Raw genomic sequence first — 18,072 nt, 5'->3', positions numbered from 1 at the left:
CACTGTGGTTTTGATGTGTAATTCCCTGATAGTGATTTTGAGCATCTTTTCATGTACCTGTTGGCTATCTATATAGCTTCTTCTGTGTGTGTGTGTGTGTTTTGTTTGTTTGTTTTGTTGCTTTTGAACTGAAATTTGAGTTATGTATATATTCTGGCTATAAGCCCCTTATCAGATACAAAATTTGCAAATATTTTCTTCCTTTTCATTTTGTTGATGGTTTCCTCTGCTATGCAAAAGTTTATCTTGATGTCTATTGCTTTTTCTTTTGGTGTCAGATTCAAAAAATAATTGCCAAGACCTTTGCCAAGGAACTTACTACCTATATTTTGTTCTATGATTTTTATGGTTTAAGGTATTACATTAACCCATTTGAATTAATTTTTGTGTGGTGAAAGATAGTGGTTGGGTTTCTTTTTTTTTTTTTTGCATGTGGTTGTTCAGTTTTTTCCAATGTCATTTGTTGAAATAGAGACTGTCCTTTACAAATTATGGAGAAGGAAATGGTAACCCACTCCAGTGTTCTTGCCTGGATAATTGCATGGACAGAGGAGCTCAGCGGGCTGCAATCCTTGGGGTTGCAAAGAGTTGGATGCGACTGAGCTACTGAGCATAGCACATTTCCCAATTATATTCTAGGCTCCTTTGTCATAAGTTAATTGATCATATATGCATGGGTTTACTTCTAGACTCTTGATTCTCTTCATTAATCAATGTTTCTGTTTTTTTTTTTTTGGTCAGAAAATTTGCACTAAATACAAGGTTACAGGTATTTATGAAAAATGTTAAATCCAGTTTTTCAGAGTAAACAAATAAAATACAATTATAGAATTTAAAGAATTTTGCATTCCTCTATTTCAAACACCCAGGTTAAATTTCTTCCTCAATATCTCTGCTAATTGATATGAACATATACATACAAATGTATCCTCTTTATGTCTGTTTGTTCATTGTCTGAATTATGAAGTTGCCTAATTTATCATGTAACTGCCAATTTTAATACAGTTCTTTAAAGGGTGCAAAAATCTGAATAAAAAATGAAAATATCTCTTAATCATATGGGTCCTTGATTATACTGTGCTTTTCATCTGCCTTTAAAGTCTCCTCTAAAAATCTAAGCACAGGGACTGGCAGGATGATGGAGTGAAGGATGGTTCCTCTAAAATGGAAAAGCACAACATGAGAATACATAGCAAGACTACTACTACAGTCAAAATTAAGATATTCTCCACATAATAAAAATAAAAATTAAAAAAATGATTGATGAAAATTTACAATGTGCCAGGCATTGCTTTAAATGCTTATAAAACATTCTAAAAAAATAGAACATGAGTTCTATTTTGATCATCACAGAACCCTCATGTGGTATAATATTGTTATCATTGGTGGTAAAGGAAACTGAGACTGAGAATATTTTTTCCCAAGGTCACTAAGTTAGTAAATGATGGAGCCATAATGTAACATAAGAAGATCAATTCCAGGATCTTTCAATGACTCTATAATACCTTATACTCTGTACTCTATACATTTTATTCTCAGTAATCTCTGCATTTTAATATGTAGATCATTTGACCTCTGCTCTTTATATCTTATACTTTGTAACAGTAGATGATAAGATGTAAGAGGAAGGTGGGAGGAAGAGCAAGGCAAGTAGATTATAATTAGTGCAACTCTAAATCATTTCCTGTCTTACATTTATAATTTAAACTGTCCCCAAAAGCAATTTGATGATAATATTCGTAGCCATCAAGAATATATGATTTGGGGATAAATGTAATTTTTCCAGAATTACAGAGCTCTGATACGTAGCAATGAAAACAGATAAATGGAGATAGTAAAAGCTTTTAAAATATAGGTTAGGCATAATGGATTAATACGTGCCTCTCTTTTTACTCCTTACCTTCTTCCTACCTTCTTTCCCTCCTTTCCTTACTTACTTCTACAAGCATTCATTGAATGTCTTCACTATATGCTAGGCTGAAAAAGGTTTGTACAATCAAAGCTATGGTTTTTCAGTAGACATGTATGGATGTGAAAGTTGGACCACAAAGAAGGCTGTGCACCTTCTTTGATCCTTTTGAACTATAGTGTTGAAGAAGACTCTTGAGTGTCCCTTGGACTGCAAGGAGATTAAACCTGTCAATCCTAAGGGGAATCAACCTTGAATATTCATTGGAAGGACTGATGCTGAAGCCAAAGCTCCAATATTTTGGCCATCTCATGAGAAGAGCTGACTCACTGGAAAAGACCCTGATGCTGGGAAAGATTGAAGACAGGAGGAGAAGGGGATGACAGAGGATGAGATGGTTGGATGGCATCACCAACTCAATGGACATGAGTGTTAGTAAACTCTGAGAGATGTTGAAGGACAGGGAAACTTGGCATGGTGCAGTCCATGGGGTCACAAAGAGTGGGACTTGACTGAGTGACTGAACAGCAACAAAAATTATATGTAACAGTAGAAAATAAGACACAGCTCCTACTTTTGGAAATCACCTAGTACAATAAGGAAGACATTTTAAAATTTCTTAATTTAAGCAAAACTAATTATAAAAACAATAGGAACTTAAAAAAAGACATTTATTTATTATTTCAGGTATTTATCTATTGTGTGCATGGATTTGCCAATAAGAAAAACCATTACCAGACAGCAGACAATAGAGTTAGTAAAGTAACATTTAATTATGTTTACAGCATTGAGCATGAACACACACACAACATTGTGTGATGTTTTTAAAAATTAAAGAAAATATGTTGCACTGCATTACCAGTTACAGCACTATATTTTTTTCAGTTGCTGTGTTGCTGATCCTGCTCACAAGGCCAATTGTCTCACTGTTCACACAACTCTTACTGTTTGTGGAACCCAGGGAAGGCAAGGCGTGAGCTAAGAGGCTGGTAGGAGACTCGAGGAGCTGAAGAAACTGCAGTGGAACCCAGGGAAGGCAAGGCATGAGCTAAGAGGCTGGTAGGAGACTCGAGGAGCTGAAGAAACTGCAGTGGAACCCAGGGAAGGCAAGGCGTGAGCTAAGAGGCTGGTAGGAGACTCGAGGAGCTGAAGAAACTGCAGTGGAACCCAGGGAAGGCAAGGCGTGAGCTAAGAGGCTGGTAGGAGACTCGAGGAGCTGAAGAAACTGCAGTGGAACCCAGGGTAGGCAAGGCGTGAGCTAAGAGGCTGGTAGGAGACTCGAGGAGCTGAAGAAACTGCAGTGGAACCCAGGGAAGGCAAGGCGTGAGCTAAGAGGCTGGTAGGAGACTCGAGGAGCTGAAGAAACTGCAGTGGAACCCAGGGAAGGCAAGGCGTGAGCTAAGAGGCTGGTAGGAGACTCGAGGAGCTGAAGAAACTGCAGACATGTTTATTCTCTCCTGGCTGGCATGGCAGCCATAACACAGCCTCTTTCCTGGGTGATGCAGCAGTCATAGCAACAGCCACAGCATAACCATACAGTAGCCATAACAAAGCCATAGTCTAACCTTATATAACAACCATCGTGTTGCCCCAATGTAGCCCCAATGCAGCGGCAGCCAGGGCTTTCATGGTGAAGCTCATACAGGCATACCACACAAATCTATGACTAAGTAACTAAGTAATTTCTGACATGTATGGGCAGTGCTACAAGTGATCTCAGCTGCTACACAATTATTATTTACAAAATGTGGGACAAGAGCGAGAGGCCCTGGGGTGAGAGTCTGACCGCACCATCTTGGCTAATTTGCTGTTTCCCTATGCTGCTGCTGCTGCTGCTGCTAGTCGCGTCAGTCGTGTCCGACTCTGTGCAACCCCACAGACGGCAGCCCACCAGGCTCCCCTGTCCCTGGGATTCTCCAGGCAAGAACGCTGGAACAGGTTGCCATTTCCTTCTCCAAAGCATGAAAGTGGAAAGGGAAAGTGAAGTCGCTCAGTCGCGTCCAACTCGTAGTGACCTTATGGACTGTGGCCCACCAGGCTCCTCCATCCATGGGATTTTCTAGTACTGGAGTGGCTTGCCATTGCCTTCTCCGTCTTTCTCTATAGTTATCTAATAATTTAGGAGAAGGTTGGAAATCCTATAACAGTTGGAAAATTAGTCAATAAAAGAGTATCAGCAAGGAAGAAAAATGTGAACAAATATCAGTTTTGTACATTAAGAAATAGAGTAGCTTTTTGAACACAGTTTTAAGTTGTATAGAAAAAGAATCTACATTTTTCTATGGAGAAATTGAAAAAGACTAAACAGAAGGTGATTTTTGAACTAGTCTTTAAAAGGAGATAAAGTAGGTAGATGGGAGAATCTTTTTCGAGCAACGAATAATGTATGCAAACACCTTACAGGTTGTGGCCTTTCGGGGGATAGTGGATATTTATTAATGGCTGGAATGAGGGATTCTGGGATGGAGTGCTGAGTTTGTGGTTGGAAATATGAAGTGAGACTAGATTTTGTGGAAATCACAGTTCAATTTATAACTGGAATTTTAAGAAAATACCACTATGTTGTAAAATAGGTGACTAAGATGGTAGCTGTTTTAGCAGCCGAAAGTTATTAGTTGTTCAGAAGATGGCTGGTAGTGGAAGGGAGTTGGCTATTGAAAGAGCAATTAGGAGACAATTATGGTGGCCCAGAAAAGAAATAATGAAGCCTTAGATTAAATCAGCAGAAGTGTAGATCATAGTGAAGGTGAAGTCGCTCAGTCGTGTCCGACTCTTTGCGACCCCGTGGACTGTAGCCCACCAGGCTCCTCCATCCATGGGATTCTCCAGGCAAGAATACTGGAGTGGGTCGCCATTTCCTTCTCCAATCATAGAGGAATGTAAAATTTGAACTGAACATTAAGTATTAAAATTACTCTAATGTAAGAGAATAGAATCATGTTTTACTTACTTAATAATAAAGATGATAATAATAGTATTTGCCACTTACTGCTTGCTTCTTAAATGTGAAAACCTTTTCTAAGCTTTGCCATTAATCATTTTTACCTATATTTTAAGTAAAGAAAGCAAGGTTCTGAGAAGTAAATTTATTAAGGTGACAGTATGAGTTATCCTTCATAACTAGGATACAACTGATCTATCTGCTCCAAAACTTAAGTTCATAAAAATTAGATGATATGGTTACCTTAAGTGTTCTTTTGAATTAAAAAAAAAAAAAACTGCTTTTTATAATAATACCTTTTTTAAAAAAGATAGATTTATGCATCTAGTTGATCCTATGTGTTTTGTTAGCTAGCATGCCTTGTCTCCATGTATGTAAAATAATCTTTTCCCAAAGACGTCTCATTAGAAATGACTTAAATGTCTAGATTGCAATAACATTGATTCATTTTGCATTGTGCAAAACTGTGACTCATCTTTTATCCTTTATCCTTAGTGTTAAACAGAAAATCTCTTTCATTTCTGAAAAGTGTTTCTGGACTTGTCTACTTTGACTGATTTCAGAAAATGTTACTCCTACTCATTATCTTCTCCAATGTAAGAGTATGTTTTCACTGTTAATGTTAGATTTGTAAAAAGAAAAAAAATCTATCATACATTATTTCAACAATTTTTGTATACTTTCTAAAATGACTTTGGTCTTCATTTAGTGAGGTGATTTCACCTAATGTTTTTACTTTTCCAAAGTATTTCCTATACTTTCATTCCATTGACAAATATATGTGTTGTCAAATTCAATCACTTATTTAGTGACATTTTCATTTTAAGCTCTCCCTATTTTCAGTATCTAAAAGAGAATTCTAAGAAAAAAAATTTAGCTTAATCAGTCAACATTTATGAAAAGAAGAAAAAACATACTTTGTATAATTTATTTGAAAGCTGAGCAGGAAATGCCATGGTAAATTTAGGCAATTGTTATGTTCAACAAAATGCATTTTTCACTTATAGGATAAGGCTGGCTCACCAACTGAATATTCGTGGTAAATGTCATTAATTCTTTTTTAATTATATAAAGATGGTTTGATGTCTTTAAGCAACTGCCTGCAATGTGGGAGACTTGGGTTCAATCCCTGGGTTGGGAAGATCCCCTGGAGAAGGAAAGGGCATCCCACTCCAGTACTCTTGCCTGGAAAATTCCATGGATGGAGGAGCCTGGCAGGCTACAGTCCATTGGGCCGCAAAGAGTCGGACACAACTGAATGACTTCACTTGATGTCTTTTATTGAGAGAGTCAGAATAAAAATTGGAACACTTACTTATAAGCACTTTAGTTTAAAACAATGGAGCACTGCAGTGATAGGGAGCAGTATAACTAATCATTTTATATTAATATGTATTTCAAGCAATTTTAGTGAGAAGCTATGGCCTTCTGATTGCATCCTCTTTTATTTTTCTTGACACATTAGTATTTAACATTTTTCTCTCTTTTTTTTTTTAGATGCATGAATTTTTTTTAATTTAATTTTATTTTTAAACTTTACAAATTGTATTAGTTTTGCCAAATATCAAAATGAATCTGCCACAGGTATACATGTGTTCCCCATCCTGAACCCTCCTCCTTCCTCCCTCCCCATACCATCCCTCTGGGTCGTCCCAGTGCCCTAGCCCCAAGCATCCAGTATCGTGCATCAAACCTGGACTGGCAACTCGTTTCATACATGATATTATACATGTTTCAATGCCATTCTCCCAAATCTTCCCACCCTCTCCCTCTGCAACAGAGTCCATAAGACTGTTCTATACATCAGTGTCTCTTTTGCTGTCTCATACACAGGGTTATTTTTACCATCTTTCTAAATTCCATATATATGCGTTAGTATACTGTATTGGTGTTTTTCTTTTTGGCTTACTTCACTCTGTATAATAGGCTCCAGTTTCATCCACCTCATTAGAACTGATTCAAATGTATTCTTTTTAATGGCTGAGTAATACTCCATTGTGTATATGTACCACAGCTTTCTTATCCATTCATCTGCTGATGGACATCTAGGTTGCTTCCATGTCCTGGCTATTATAAACAGTGCTGTGATGAACATTGGGGTACACGTGTCTCTTTCAATTCTGGTTTCCTCAGTGTGTATGCCCAGCAGTGGGATTGCTGGATCATAAGGCAGTTCTATTTCCAGTTTTAGAGTAACATTTCTAAGACAGAGCCTCTATGATGTATCTGAGTGAGTAATGAGGGTTGATGTCACATAGTTTCAAACAACTATTTGCTTTTGGAAGCAGTAAAATCCTGGAAGAAGAGATTACCTGACCTCATAGAATATTCTTCTTTTCTCCTATTAACCAATTTGTAAAAGTGAGTCAAAAATATCATATGTATATATAGAATATAGAAGGAAAGGAATATTCTATTTTAATTCTGGCTATCTCTATCTCTAATATAGGCTAAAATAATTTATTTTTTGTTTTGCATATCATAATTTATCTTATAGTTTAATAAACATGTAATAATATTTATTTTAAAACATTAATGATTTTATAACAATACTTTATTCCTTGTAACCTGAAGAAATTTATTAAATTGCATTAGACCTTAATAAGAATCTGTTCTCTTTGCTTCTATTGCAAATGTAACTGAAGATTCCTTTAAAATAAAGTTTAACTTTTAACACCATTAAAATTACTGTGGCACAGCTCACCATGTGAGAACTGGTTGCATTTCAGGGTCAAGACAAAATAGAGTGGGAGATAGAGCATCAGTGGTTTGCCAAAACTAATGATTAAAGACTAAGACCTTGTTTTTATTTTTTAAATTAATTTATTTTAATTGGAGGCTAATTACTTTACAATATTGTGATGGTTTTGGCCATACATCTACATGGATCAGACAAGGGTATACATGTGTCCCCCCATTCTGAACCCCCTTCCGACCTCCTTCCTCACCCCATCCCCCTGAGTTATCCCAGAGCACTGGCTTTGAGTGATCTGCTTCATGCATTGAACTTGCACTGGTCATCTATTTTACATATGGTAATATACATGTTTCAATGTTATTCTCTCAAATCATCCCACCCATGCCTTCTCCCACATAGTCCAAAAGTCTGTTCTTTACATCTGTATTTCTTTTGCTGTCTTGCATATAGGGTCGCCATTACTGTCTTTCTAAGTTTCATATATATTTCTTAATACACTGTATTGGCGTTTCTCTTTCTGATTTACTTCTCTCTCTGTAACAGATTCCAGTTTCATGTATTTCATTAGAACTGATTCAGATGTGTTCTTTATTTTATAGCTGAGTAATAGTCCATTGTGTGGATGTACCACTCTTCCTTATCCATTCATGTGCCAGTGGACCTCTAGGTCGCTTTCCTGTCCTAGAAGCTACAACATGGTTCAGGCTAGTTCAGGCTACAAAATAGGGTGACTCCACAACAGTAAACAGTGCTGCAATGAACATCGGGGTATGCGTGTCTCTTTCAATTCTGGTTCCCTTGGTGTGTATGCTCAGGAGTGGGATTGCTGGGTTGTATGGCAGTTCTATTTCCAGTTTTTTAAGGAATCCCCACATTGTTCTCCATAGTGTCTGTACTAGTTTGCATTCCCACCATCAGTGTAAGAGGGTTCCCTTTTCTCTGCACCCTCTCCAGCATTTATTGTTTTTAGACTTTTTGATGGCAGCCATTCTGACCTGCGTGAGACTGTGGTTTTGATTTGCATTTCTCTGGTAGTGAGTGATGTTGAGGATCTTTTCATGTGTTAGCCATCTACATGTCTTCTTTGGAGAAATGTCTGTTTAGTTCTTTGCCCCATTATTTTCCTGGTATTGAGCTGCATGAGCTGCTTGTATGTTTTGGAGATTAATTCTTTGTCAGTTGTTTCCTTTGTTATTGTTTTCTCTCATTCTGAAGGCTACATTTTCCTTCGTTGTGCAAAAATGTTTAAGTTTAATTAGGTCTCATTTGTTTATTTTTGCTTTTATTTACATTACTCTTGGAGGTGTGTCATAGAGGATCTTGCTGTGCTTTATGTCAGAGTGTGTTCTGCCAATCTTTTCCTCCAAGAGTTGTATAGTTTCTGGTCCTATATTTAGATCTTTATCCATTTTGAGTTTATTTTTGTGTATGGTGTTAGAAAGTGTTCTAGTTTCATTCTTTACAAGTGGTTAACCAGTTTTCCCAGCACTACTTGTTGAAGAGATTGCCTTTTCTATATTGTATATTTTTGTTTCCTTTGTCAAAGATAAGGTGTCCTTAGGTGCATGAATTCATCTCTGGACTTTCTATTTTGTTCCTTTGACCTATATTTCTGTCTTTGTGCCAGTACCATACTGTCTTGATGGCTGTAGCTTTGTAGTATAGTCTGAGTTCAAGCAGGTTGATTCCTCCAGTTACATTCTTCTTTCTCAAGATTGCTTTGGCTATTCAAGTTTTTTGGGGTTTCCATACAGACTGTGAAATTACTCGTTCTAGTTCTGTGAAAAATTCTGTTGGTAACTTGATAGGGATTGCATTGAATCTACGGATTGCTTTGGGTAGTATACTCATTTTCTCTATATTGATTCTTCCAATCCATGAACATGGTATATTTCTCCATCTATTTTGTCACCTTTGATTTCTTTCATCAGTGTTTTATAGTTTTTTATATATAGGTCTTTTGTTTCTTTAGGTAAATTTATCCCTAAGTATTTTATTCTTTTTGTTGCAATGGTATATGGGATTGTTTCTTTAATTTCTCTTTCTGTTTTTTTCATGGTTAGTGTTTAGAAATGCAAGGGATTCTGTGTATTAATTTTATATCCCAAAACTTTACTATATTCATTGATTAGCTCTAGTGATTTTCTGGTGGTGTCTTTAGGGTTTTCTATGTAGAGGATCATGTCATCTGCAAACAATGAAAATTTTACTTCTTTTCTAATATGGATTCCTTTTATTTCCTTTTCTTCTCTGATTGCTATGGCTAGGACTCCCAAAATTATGTTGACTAGTAGTGGTGAGAGTGGGCACCCTTGTCTTGCTCCTGATTTTAGAGGAAGTGCTTCCAATTTTCTGCCATTAAGGATAGTGCTTGCTGTGGGTTTGTCATATATGGCTTTTATTATGTTGAGGTATGTTCCCTCTATGCCTGCTTTCTGGAGTTTTGATCATAAATGGGTCTCAAATTTTGTCAAAGGCTTACTCTGCATCTATTGAAATAATCATATGGTTTTTATCTTTCAATTTGTGAATATTGTGTATCATATTGATTTATTTGTGTATATTGAAGAATCTTTGAATTCCTGGGATAAAGCCCTCTTGGTTATGATGTATGATCTTTTTAATATATTGTTGGATTCTGTTTGCAAGAATTTTGTTGAAGATTTTTGCATCTATTTTCAGTAGTGATATTGGCCTGTGGTATTCTTTTTTGTGTCATCTTTGTCTGGTTTTGGTATTAGGGTGATGGTGGCCTCATAGAATGACTTTGGGAGCTTAGCTTCCTCAGCAACTTTCTGGAAGATTTGAGTAGACTAGGTGTTAGCTATTCTCTTAATTTTTGTTAGAATTCACCTGAAGTCATTTGTTCCTGGGCTTTTGTTTGTTGGAAGATTTTTTATTACAGTTTTGATTTCTGTGCTTGTGATGGGTAAGACCTTGTATAAAACAGTCTTTTGGACTCTGTGGGAGAGGGAGCGGGGGGATGATTTGGGAGAATGGCATTAAAACATGTATAATATCATATAAGAAATGAATCACCAGTCCAGGTTTGATGCAGGTTACAGGAAGCTTAGGGATGGTGCACTGGGATGACCCAGAGGGATGGTATGGGGAGGGAGGTGGGAGGGGGGTTCAGGATGGGAAACATGTGTACACCTGTGGCGGATGCATGTTGATGTCTGGCAAAACCAATACAATATTGTAAAGTAAATAAATAAATAAAAGACAAAAGACTGATGAAGAAACGTAGTTCAGGCTACAAAATGGGGTGACTCCATAGCTTTTGGCAAAGCTGAACATTCACTCCCCCCCCAAATGGAGCATCTGTGAATGGATTTAACAGGGTTCTGAAATGCATTATAAAGCAATCTTGCTGCTAAGGACATTTTGTGGTCTGATCTTCTGCAAAGTATTATCTTACACCAATATTAAAGATCAAAATGCATTGTTACTTTCCATCCAGTTGGATGGCTTAAAATCTTTTTGTCCTTCAGTGGCTAGATTTTAATGGCACTTTCCATGTAATTTAGAAACTCTCTTTGTGTTTTCAATTACCCTCAAAGTCCAATTTTTTAAAAGGGTTTTTAAAAGCTATTTGCTTCCTAAAACATCCTTAGGTTAAGATGACTGGAAGTTGATAATATATATTTCATCTAATAGATGGCCAAGAATAGAATAAATATTAGTAAATAGACTTCCTAACACCTCTGGACAACACTTGAAGAGTTTAGTCAACAGGCATGCCCACTGGTTAGGTTCTACCCTCTGGTCTTTGTCTCCACTTGTTCCCCTATATAATTGAGTAATCTCTACTCATGGGACTAGAGATCAGTATGCAAATGAGAGTAGAACTGCAAGGACAGATTTTGCCATAAACTTTGAAGCTGAGTAGACATTTTTTTTTATGGTTTGAGGCCAAGGAGTGGGGTTTAGAGAGAGATGAAGCAACGTGTAGGTAGAGCTGAAGCAAATTTTTTGCTAAACTGAAGCAGCAACTAGAAATTTACATTAACTTGGGGAACGTTTCCTCTGTAAAATTCCTATGCTCACTGAATTTAGGGTATACTTAAGTTGTTACTAATGGGTGATACTATATTGAATAGATAAATAAGGTTTCATTCACCATATTCTTTACTATCAGAGCTCTATCTCTCTTCCTAGGTTTATTTTCCATGATTCCTATTGAAGTGAAGTGAAGTGTAAGTCACTCAGTCGTCTCCAAATCTTTGAGCCCAGGGACTATATAGTCCATTTAATTCTCCAGGCCAGAATACTGGAGGGGGTATCCTTTCCCTTCTCCGGGGTAACTTCCCAAGCCAGAGATTGAACTCAGGTCTCCTGCATCGCAGGTGGATTCTTTACCAGTTGAGCCACAAGGGAAACCCAAGAATACTAGAGGGGGTAGCCTATGCTTTCTCCAGCTGATCTTCCCGACCTAGGAATCCAACCGGGTTCTCCTGCATTGCAGGCAGTTTCTTTACCAACTGAGTTATTACTGTTTTTATATTTATTGAATTAAGATATGTGGCTTTTTTTTGCCAACCTCAAGATTTTCTTTTATCTCGAAATTATGCATGTAGCAAGAGAAATATCCCCTTTGTGTTTTTTAAACCAGGAGAATTTGAACACATCAGGAAGTCTCTACATTTCTTTTTCAAAATAATATTATTTCTTCATGGTATTTTATTTCATGTAGGAAGAGAATCTCAAGATCAGAAAAGAAATAGCACATAGTGTTGAATGAACATGGACTTTATGGAGTATCAGTCTTTCTGTTTCCTCCTGAGAATTTGCAAGGCATTTACTTATAGTTGTTTATTAAGCACTAATGAAATATATAAGTAGACATATTGGGTTGGCCAAAAACTTTGGGTTTTTCTGTAATATCTTATGGGAAAAGGCAATAGCCATATCATTATAGTCTTTATTGTTATGGCTCTTATACTTCTGGAGGAAAATTAATGCATACATGTGATAGTTATACATATGTATATGAACATATACATGCATATATATATATGCTGAATATTCTCTTATTCCTAAAAGCTAATGGTTAGGAAGAAAAATAGTTTCTATGAAATTATATACTTTGTGATGGGGTGTGAGCATGAAGGTTAAGGACGAACATTTTGGAAATAATTATTAAGAAATTCTTAAATTTTGAACTCATTTGCTTATTTTTTTCTGATTGTTTTGTAATTAATATTGTAATACAACTGGTACTAAAATTGTTAAAATATCTCTGGTACTTCTGGTAATTCAGAGAAATACTGAAAAACACATTTGGTAATAAAAATTAATTATAATTTTAAAAACTTATACTTTTTTGTGGTTTCAGGCCTTTGTCTATCTTCCTTTCCTTGAAAGGAATGGAAAGGCCTTTCCTTTCCAAGCAGGAAAGCCATTGCTAGATAACAGACAACAAAGTTGGGAGTGTAAAATTAACTCAGTTTACAGCATTGCATGATTTTTGTTTTAAGTTTTGACCACAACCCATGGCATGTGGGATTGTAGCTCCCTGACCAGGGATTGAACCCATGTCCCCTACATTGAAGGCAGTCTTAACCACTAGATCACTGGGGAAGTCCCAATTTATTTTATTAGAAAAAATGTGTTGTATCAACAGTTACAATATTACATGTTTTTAGTTGTTTTATAATTTAGAGTAAGGTTGGGATTACTAAAGGAATTAGAAAAGTCAGTAAAAGGACAATGAGTTGAAAAAGTCATGACTAATTTGAGATCTTGACATCACAACATATTAAAAACTGGATCAGTCAGCTTCTTTAAAGAGTTTAAAAAACATATATTTTTAAATAATCAAAAAGATAAAATGCTATATAATAACATTTTTGTATTGGTAATATAATTTTAATTTAACATATTTAATGCCTTACTTCATGGGAAATAGATGGGGAAACAGTGTCAGACTTTATTTTTTGGGGGTCCAAAATCACTGCAGATGGTGACTACAGCCATGAAATTAAAAGATGCTTACTCCTTGGAAGAAAAGTTATGGCCAACCTAGATAGCATATTGAAAAGCAGAAACATACTTTGCCAATAAAGGTCCATCTAATCAAGGCTATGGTTTCTCCAGTGGTCATGTATGGATGTGAGAGTTGGACTGTGAAGAAAGCTGAGCACCAAAGAATTGATGCTTTTGAACTGTGGTGTTGGAGAAGACTCTTGAGAGTCCCTTGGATTGCAAGGAGATCCAACCTGTCCATTCTGAAGGAGATCAGCCCTGGGATTTCTTTGGAAGGAATGATGCTAAAGCTGAAACTCCAGTACTTTGGCCACCTCATGCGAAGAGTTGACTCACTGGAAAAGTCTCTGATGCTGGGAGGGATTGGGGGCAGGAGGAGTAGGGGACGACAGAGGATGAGATGGCTGGATGGCATCACTGACTCGATGGATGTGAGTCTGAGTGAACTCCTGGAGTTGGTGATGGACAGGGCAGCCTGGCATGCTGCAATTCATGGGCTCACAAAGAGTCAGACATGACTGAGCGACTGAACTGAACTGAACTGAACTGAATCTACATTTGAATTCTGTGGTAATTTGTTGTAAATCACTTGAGACCTTCAATATGATATATACCTACAGAGAACAAATTAAAGATTTAAAGATAAAAAGAAAATTAAATCGCACCAAACATATCAAAATATCAAGGTAAATATAAAAGATATACTTTCATTAGAAATAAATTGATGAGAAACTAAATTGTTGAAGCTAAAATTATATTGCTTCATGAGAGATATTATTATTAATGTATTCTGACAGAGTTCTTCTGAACTCACAAAAAGATGAAAAATCATGAGTTTTAAAGTTGTTTTTGTTTTTAACTAATTTTTTTCCAATTTTATAATATCTACACTTTTTTCTGCTATGAAAAATGAGCAAATTAGCAACATACTTTTGCTTTACTTCGATCTCCCCACTTTTCTGCCAAAGTTTGTTATTCATATTTTTCATTTTACATTTTAAATGTTTATAATTATGGTATACATTAAGGATGTTCATAAATATTTCTGGTTCTCTGCTTTCTAAGCATATGGTATAAGTGTACTTTCTATCGCTATCTTAGTCTGTTAGGGCTGCCATAACAAAATAACTTAAACCAATGGTTTAAACAGCAGAAATATATTTTCTCACAATTCTGGAGAATAGAAGTTTTGGATCAGGGTGACAGTCCTGTCAGGTTCTGTGAAAGCACTTTTTCTGGCTTGCACACATCTCCCCTCTGACTATGTCTTTACATAGCCGTTCCTTGATATTGCACTGGTGAGAGACAGATACTCTTTTTTCTTTTTCTGGTAAAGCCACCAGTCCTAACCCTCATGACCTCATTTAGTCTTAATCTCTAAAAGCTCCAGCTCCAAACACATCACATTAGGAGTTAGGATTTCAACATATGAATGTAGTTATTGCTGTTTATTGTTATGTAGTCACTAAATCGTGTCTGACTCTTCCGAGACTCTATGCACTGTAGGCCATCACGCTCCTATGCCCATGGGATTTCCCAGACAAGTATACTGGAGTGGGTGGGTTGCCATTGCCTTCCCCAGGGGATCTTCCTGACCCAGGGATTAAACCTGTGTCTCCTGCCTTGGCAGGTGGAGTCTTTACTGCTGAGCCATCAGGAAAGCCCATATGAATTTGGAGGGGTACATAAATCAGTCTGTAGAAATCACCATTTAAAGTTAAGGGAGGCTATTACATCTTTAGCTGAAAATACGTAAGTGGAAATTTCAAACAAACAAACAAAACTGTATAATTTGCCAGATTTCACTTTCACTGTTAGAGTGAGGGTTGAAGTTTCCTTTGAGGTGAAGCCTTTCCTCAGTTTGGTTATCTGAGGGGCTACCATTGATGGAGCCCCACTTCCAACCTGTATCTGTTATGGTATACAGTAGAATTCAAGATATTTGTTGTGCTGAGACACTGAGGTGTGTATTATTGCCGTATTACTTAGCTCATTTGAATGCATATTATGAAGTATACAATTTAACCTATATCTGCAGTTCCCTTAACTTTTCATTTTAAAACTGCATTTTTTAAAATTTTCATCATCAATTGTTCAATCACTTCCAGTTCAGTTCAGTTGCTCAGTCATATCCGACACTGGGACCCCATGAACGGCAGCATACCAGGCTTCCCTGGCCATCGCCAATTCCTGGAGCTTGCTCAAACTCATGTCCATTGAGTCAGTGATGCCATCCAACCATCTCATCCTCTTTCATCCCCATCTCTTCCTACCTGCAATCTTTCCCAGTATCAACATCTTTTCCAATGAGTCAATTCTTTGCATCAGGTGGCCAAAGTATTGGGGTTTCAGCTTTACCATCAGTCCTTCCAATGAATATTCAGGACTGATTTCCTTTAGGATTTTCTGGTTTGATCTCCTTGCAGTCCAAGGGACTCTGAAGAGTCTTCCTTAACACCACAGATCAAAAGCATCAATTCTTTGGCATTCAGCTTTCTTTATAGTACAACTTGCACATTCATACATGACTATTGGAAAAAACAGTTTTGACCAGATGGACCTTTGTCAGCAAAGTAATGTCTCTGCTTTTTAATATGCTCTCTAGGTTGGTCATAGCTTTTCTTCCAAGTGTTAGGTAGTTAGAATAGGGAAAAGGAGTCCAAAATGGCGGTGGCTAAAAGACAAGGAAGGGAAAAGTCAGCAAAAATAGAACAAAGGAAGGTCAAAGGAAGGTCTGAGGACTGGAGTGAGGACTTCAGGTAGAACAGCACTCCTGCCTAAGCCCAATTTACATAGGGCAGGCCCAGGGGGAAGAAAAAAACATATAAAAAGAGGACCCAAAGGGCTCTCTCTCCTGCTCTCTCTCCCACGCGCTGGGGCGCTCTTCTCTTCACGTCTTTGCCTCGACATGCCCTCATGCCTGCTATTATCTAAATAAAATAGAGCTGTAACACTGAGCTGTAACATTGATTTTTCTAAGAGCTATAACACAGTCCATTCAAGATCTGAGAGCTATAACACAGTCTGTCTAAGACCTGAGAGCTGTGACACACTGAGGGGGGGCTTTAATGTCCGTCACTCCAATCTTTGTTGTGATGAGACAGAACCAAGAAGCATACACTCGCATGTCAAAAGGAACAAGTGTATTTTAATTTCATGGCTGCAGCCACCATCTGCAGTGATTTTGGAGCCCAAGAAAATTAAGTCGCTCCCCGTTTCCATTGTTTCCCCATTTATTTGCCATGAAGTAAGGGGACTGGATGCCATGATCTTCGTTTTTTGAATGTTGGGTTTTAAGCCAGTTTTCCACTCTCCTCTTTCACTTTCGTCAAGAGACTCTTTAGTTCTTCTTCACTTTCTGCCATAAGGGTGGTGTCATCTGCATATCTGAAGCTATTGATTTTTCTCCTGGCTATCTTGATTCCAGCTTGTGCTTCTTCCAGCCCAGTATTTCTCATGATGTACTCTGCATAAAAGTTAAATAAGCAGGGTGACAGCATACAGCTTTGATGTACTCCTTTCCCATTTTGGAACCAGTCTGTTGTTCCATACCATTTTTTAATTGTTGCCTTTTGACCTGCATACAGATTTCTCAGGAGGCAGGTAAAGCGGTCTGATATTCTCATCTTTTAAAGAATTTTCAAGTTTGCTGTGATCCACACAGTCAAGGCTTTGGTGTAGTCAATGAAGCAGAAGTAGATGCTTTTCTGAAATTCTCTTGCTTTTCTATGATCAAAAGGTATGTTGGCAAATTGATCTCTGGTTCCTCTGCCTTTTCTAAATCCAGCTTGAACATCTGGAAGTTCTCTGTTCATGTACTATTGAATCCTAGCTTGGAGAATTTTGAGCATTACTTTGCTAGTGTGTGAAATGCATGCAGTTGTGTGGTAGTTTGAACATTCTTTGGCATTACCTTTATTTAGGATTGGCATGAAAACTGACCTTTAGTCACTTAAATTTATTTAATTTATGATCAAATCATATTGTTTAAAAATGTATTCAATGTAATCTTTCTTAGACATAGCTATTTTAAAAATAAATATAGTAAATATAGTCATTAGGATCATTTTATTTTTCTAAACTCTAAAAGTATCTTGAGTCTTTTTCATATTTGGGCTTTACTCTAGAGAAGTCTGAGAACAGTCTGATGTTTTGCCTTTATATTATAAGTATTAATACATATGTATGTATTTTGAAAAAAAAATTAATTTAGTACCTTTCAGCTACTCTACACCACCATGTGATGAGTTTCCCTGGTGACTCAGACAGTAAAGAATCTGCCTGCAGATTCTTGGATCTTGGATCCAAGATCCTTGGTTCAAGAAGATGCCTTGGAAATGGGAATGACAATGCACTCCAGTATTCTTGCCTGGAGAATTCCATGGACAGAGAAGCCTGACAGGCTACAGTCTATGATATCGCTAAGATATTCCCTATAGCTCAGTTGGTAAAGAATACGCCTGCAGTGCAGGAGACCCTGCTTCAATACTGGGTGGGGAAGATCCACTGTAGAATGGATAGGCTACCTACTTGTGT

This window comes from Bos indicus x Bos taurus, chromosome 2, assembly GCF_003369695.1.
Source record: "Bos indicus x Bos taurus breed Angus x Brahman F1 hybrid chromosome 2, Bos_hybrid_MaternalHap_v2.0, whole genome shotgun sequence".
In the NCBI taxonomy this organism is placed as follows: Eukaryota; Metazoa; Chordata; class Mammalia; order Artiodactyla; family Bovidae; genus Bos; species Bos indicus x Bos taurus.
This window is presented reverse-complemented; position numbering follows the sequence as displayed.